Raw genomic sequence first — 6,178 nt, forward strand, 5'->3', positions numbered from 1 at the left:
GTCTGAGATAAATAATTGAAATTCAAGGATGGTACTTCCCTGATGATGGGCTGAATCCGACCAATACTTCCCTTAGCTCCATGTTCTTAATATAAAGATAATCGAACTTCCGGCTGACTTTGTACCGCACATATCGGCCAATATGTGAGTTATCTCAATAAAAATTAGCTAGCATGTTTTACTCAGAATAGTGTATCTTTGCACTTAAAATAAATAAATTTGAGCGAATACTTGATCTAGCCCTTAAATAACTAATATCAGGATTTTCGAATATCCGGCTGACTTTAATCTCTATGAATAGTTTAGTAAGTGACATGTTAATAGTATGTGATATTGGGAAAAATAGATAAAATAAAATCGGTACTACCCCAACTGAAATATACCACATACAATGGTTTTCGTTTTTCTAACAAACCTTATGTAACAGACACATATGAGTATGAGTTATATATAGTATATGAATATAAAAAATTTCTTGGAATTCGATCCTCAGGTTGACATTTTACACCTTAGAGTATTTCCCTGGCTTTGATTCTTGTAAGTTGCAAGGGTATTTCTGTTTAGAATGATTAAAATCGGATGAAAACTGGCTTAGCCATCATTGAATTAATATCAGTATTTTCATACTTCCTGTTGACTGGATTGCTTCTGTGGGACTTAAAGGCAATAAATTTGCTATTAATAAAGTTATAGATAAATGTATAGGATGTAAATATATACTTATTTTACGTTATATGAATAAAAAATGCGTGACTCAAACCGAGAAGGCTTTTGTGTAAAAAACATTTTGCCACCATGTCGCCACACATGTTGTTGAAATTACCCAAGTATACTATGTATATATTTGAATTTATTTCACATGAAATAAACATATTTTAGCAAGTGGCAAGCCACACTCAAGTTTTCACGCTTAAATTCCACACATTTCCAGTTTAACACACAAGCTATTTTCATTGACCGCTGGCGGTGGTAGAAAGTGTAAATATTGTGGTGTGAGTGAGTTATAAAATTCAATTTAAATTTGTCTACGTGCTGTAATGTCACATATGTATACTATATGCAAATTCTATATACAAATTAACATCTACATTCAACTAAGTTAGATTAAGGAATAAACTTCGACAAATTAAGTGGGCGGTGACTTGAAAAGGTTTCTCCTTTACCACAAAATAGTATTGCGCATCCAAAATATATTTGAATTTAAGATTTTATGCTAGTAACATGTGGTGTCCCACATTCAGTGTTATAATGGTCTCATTCAAATTCCTCAGGTACACGAGACGAAAATTAAATATGCAGCAATAAAGACTTAAGGAGGAAACAATCTTTGTACAAAATATTTTTGTAAAAAATTATTGTCATTGCTTTATTGATATACTGATAGAATGTACGAGTTTTCATCTTTTGATATTCGAACTTTTAAATTCCTTTCAAATTATATTCGGTAATTGCTAGTACATCGAAAAGATTGAAAAATATTACATATTAACAATTGCCCAAAATTAGTGCAATACAGAATTAATGTTGCACAGTTTTCGAAATCTTTTTACATTAAAATGATAATTATAATTATAAATAACTTTATAAATAACTAGGTCTGCAACGAAATCATTCTTCAGAATCTATGTCATTACTACTAAGATTTGGATACTCTGAATACATTCTTGCTGATAAATTTCATAAATTTTGGCCGAAAGCGTGGCGTAAGTGTAGGTGTCGCCTATTTTCAGAAATTGATATTATATTTTATATTTCACCCTCGTTTGCAGAATTTTATGACAAAGAAGTCTAAATCATTAAAAAGCCATAAAGTAGGATAACTTTTCAACTGTCCTAATATATTTTTGCGAGCAAACAATGAAAGTATAGAACAAATATGAAAATTTATGATGTTAAATAAGAGTTCATTTCTCTAAGATTACGCTCAAGTGCTAAATTCATATGACGTCATGTAGCTAGCTCAGGAAAGAAAAAAAGTTGGTGACTTCGACAATAGGCAATTTGTGTAGCTGGTTTAACTTTCTCTAGCTTTGGGGAAGTGATTTATGTGGAAATAACTTTATGTTTTATAGCATTTTTCAGGGTAAAAATTTCAAACCCCATTTAGTGTGCAAATGTGTCCATACAGTACAACTGTATTTTAGAAAGCGTAGCATATAAATAGTATTCGAACCATTTAAAGTTACATTATCATGAAGCTATCGTGATATTTCGGTAAAACTTTAATATTTCAATATATTTTTAATAATTTTCTTAATATTTAGCAATAACTTCCAAATGTATATTCAATATTTGTGAATACTGTGGAAAGCGTAGCTAAATGCAGTGTGCTTAAAATTGAGCTCAAAGTTTTATATATGACACAATAACAAAAATGGCGCCAATGACCTCCACCACAGGTTAAACCCATATAAATCACTTCAACTTGCCACCTTTCTCTTTGTTTACGTGCCAGGTGAATGTACATATGTATATTAAAGCGGCATTTTGAAAAAAGCGATAAATATTCGAAGCAATCTGTTGTGACTGCCTCAGGAGTTGAGCTTACAAACTTTTGTAAATGGTTAGAAGTTAGATTGTGAGAATGATTAATATTTTTACTTTTTCAAACATACTTTTGGTTTATGCCAATGCTTTTGACATACTAATAATTCTGTTAAATGGGTTTAAGTTAAAATAGGCGGCTATAGTGCCAAGGTAAAGAAATGAGTGCTATAAATCTTAACATTTTAATGTCACGATACAGTAAATATGATGAGTTTTGGGACATTCTTTCTTCATTTTAGCACGCAGATTCGAACATGGACCGTATACTAAATTGACGAGGTAGTTTAGTCATCACAAAATAGTTTGATTTTTTTTCAACTCAGTGGTTCTGGTATTTCATTGTATCGGACGTAGAGAATAGTGTGTTGTACTTTTTCACGTTTTTGAATATTGTCGTGAGCATCAAATGCAAAAAATAATATTCTTATTTGAGTTATATATTTATAGTTTATCTTAATTTCTAACTTCAAATGGTATTTCTAAATTCTAAAGGAGACTTGTTTTTGCCAACATGTGCTACTTCGGACTAAGTAAGCAATTGAGAAGTAAAGTCCTCGACGAAAAAAGACCAAAGTTTACAAGTCACTCATCATTCCCGTCCTGCTATATGGTGCAGAGGCATGGACAATGATAACATCCGATGAGCCGGCGTTACGAGTTTTCGAGAAAAAAGTTTTTGCGGAATATTTATTATCCTTCGCGCATTAGCAACGGCAAATACCGCAGTCGATGGAACGATGAGCTGTACGAGATATACGACTGTCTAGGTCATGTCGTCCGAATGGATGAAAACACTTCAGCTCTGAAAGTATTCGTCGAGATCAGGTTAAGAAGGACCAGGCTGCACTTGGTATCCCAAATTGGCTCCAAATTGCTGAAAGAAGAAAAGATTGGCGTGCTGTCGTAAACTCAGCTATAACTGCGTTAGCGATGTCTACGCCAATAAAGAAGAAGAAGGTGTTTTCTTTGTAACTCTGGACTTGCCGACATTGACAAAAAAAGTGCCCAAGTAAATACTTGAGAATGAATGCAAGCGGTTAATTTGCCATCATCTAACTTTTTATTTTACATGTCCAAAATTATAATGTTTCCTTCATATCATTCGTTCTACCATGGTGGTGCCAAGTCCTGTGGTCTAAGCTGTGCGGCGGATTAGTTTTGAAGGCGATGGAAGCGATTTAATTGTTTTATCCCATTTGTGAGTTCAGGTGAATAAGATAATTAACGATTTTATAAAAATTGTCGTAAAAGTATTGGTAAAAGCGAACTTAGATTACGTATAAACATATCTGTAGTCATAGGGATGTAAGTGAGTTTATCTGTAAGTGTAAGTAAATATTAAATTTATATATAAATTGGGGTGAATTCCACAGCCAATTTAATATCATTGCGTAAGTATGTATTTGGTGCACTTTCTGCTACAGGCAATGCAGTGAACTACTTTTAAAATGACGGAAAAACTTTAACGACTGTTGCAAAATTAGATTTTACTCTTTGTTAGACTTCGTGCTAAACCAACGATGGTATAAATTTGTCAAAAAACTATGTTCTGTGGTCAATCTGTTTTTGTAGGCGATGTTGTTGGTTGTCCGGGATTAACCCATGCTTGTCTCTGTTTAGGAACCTTAAAATAAATCCATAGCTTAATAATAAATTTATCGCCAGTGATAGTTCGAAGTAAAACTAAATTTCTTTTGTGTCTTTTAAGCAAAATTTTGCAAGTGTTTTTTCGGTTTTCCATTTGACTTTCATTCAATTCATGTGGCAAGAATTTTCCACACTTTTGCAAACTTTTACAAAATTTGATATTTTCTTCACAATGAAAAAAATATGATGATGCTCTTTCAATGACTAAGTAAAAAAAATAGTAAGGTTTGTTCACCACAAATGTTCCCTACCAACATACGTTAGAGTGTGTCAGCGTTCGTTTTTCGTCTCGCACTTTAATTAATAAGGTCCTCCGCATAAGTCTTTTCTAATTTTAATTTAGTTGTTATTTAATTGCTTGGATTACAATCTTCTGGTATACGTATTGCACCTGAAGGTATTTCCTTGGCTGTTGGTTCCTTCAAGTTGTAAGAGTATAAAATGTTCGGCTGCACCCACACTTAGTCCTTTCTTACTTGTTTTTTAGTTAACTTTGCTACTATTGCTTAAAAACTTTTCTTTATCAATAAAATTAGATAAATTACTGGAAATAATCAATACTGTTTAGATTTTTTGAACCACAAAAATTAAATTTTTCTACTAGCTAGTTGCATTCAATCGAATTACCTCTCCATCAATCACCTAACTCTCATATTCCAACTATTGCATTGAAGCGTTTGACAAAGCCAAAGCCAAGCAATAAGTCATCAAAGGACATGAAATGACGTATCCTGTTTCAAAAGCCATGAAGAGTTACGAGCTTCATTGCGTAGATTCGTACAAATATTTATTGTAGAATTCAACGAGAGTGTGACCGGAAACTGCAATGATTGATCGACACAATAATCGAGTTTTTATATTTGGTAAGGCTTGCTTAACGAACTTTGTAAACACCAATACAACAAGGCACTCAACACTTTATTCATCAATAGATGTGATTGATACATTCATTCCTCTTCGCACATTCAACTCTGAATGCATTCCAAACAGTTGAAATGTGGGACTGTAATATAACTAATATGTTGAACAAGTATTTTAGGAATTCACTATTAGTTTCTAGCTGCTTGCTAGCTTGAGGTCGGGTAATATGCTAAAAAATCTTCACAAAAATAAAAGGTTTCGTTATATCCGCCACAAGGAAGGGTAATATACAATTCGTCGGAGGCCAAGATTTAAAGATGAAATTTTCCAATCATTCATATTAACCCATTTGATGCCGTGAGATTATTGTTGGCTCTTCCCAGTGACCAAGGTGTAAGAGCTTAGGAAAAGCACCAAAACCTAAAAAGACACTAAGAGTAGAAACCTTGTTTAAAATTATAAATCAGGTAAATGGAAGTTGAAATGTAAAGATACAAACTTAATAAAGTAATTATGTCATCTATTGTATATATTTACCCATTAGTCCGGTAAGTACTGGGCCTGTAAACGGAAAACGATATTTGGAAAAAAAATTGTTTCAACTTTTTTAACTTATCTGCAAAATACGTTTTTTAGATTTTTGTCAAAGAGTGATTTCTTTTTTATACTTAGCGTAGAAGCGGAGGTATTGACTAGTGCATTGTCAACAGAGTTGAGCTTTGTTATCGTTAGGCTCTTCCCTAAGTAGTCGATGTAGTCTCCAAAAAAAACAGTAGCCATCACCTTTAAGGCGGATAGCACAGCCTTCCGCGACTGCAGTCCCCTTTCTCGACTACTAGTATACCGACATCATTCAATATATAAGATCTTACTTTTAAAATAATATTTGCACAAATATTGGAACAGAAGTAAAAACTTGGCCATTAAACTGATGGTAAGTACGAATAACATTTCGTAATATGAAATATACTCAATAAGTTATATTTTCATATGTAAGTAACTAACGGATAACCAACTAATTAAAGATACAATTTTACTGCACACAAATACATCTGGCATTCCAAAATTTGCACCTAAATCGGTATTGAATACGTAACCAAATGTAATCAAGTAGGATAACACA

This window comes from Bactrocera tryoni, chromosome 1, assembly GCF_016617805.1.
Source record: "Bactrocera tryoni isolate S06 chromosome 1, CSIRO_BtryS06_freeze2, whole genome shotgun sequence".
Lineage (NCBI taxonomy): Eukaryota > Metazoa > Arthropoda > Insecta > Diptera > Tephritidae > Bactrocera > Bactrocera tryoni.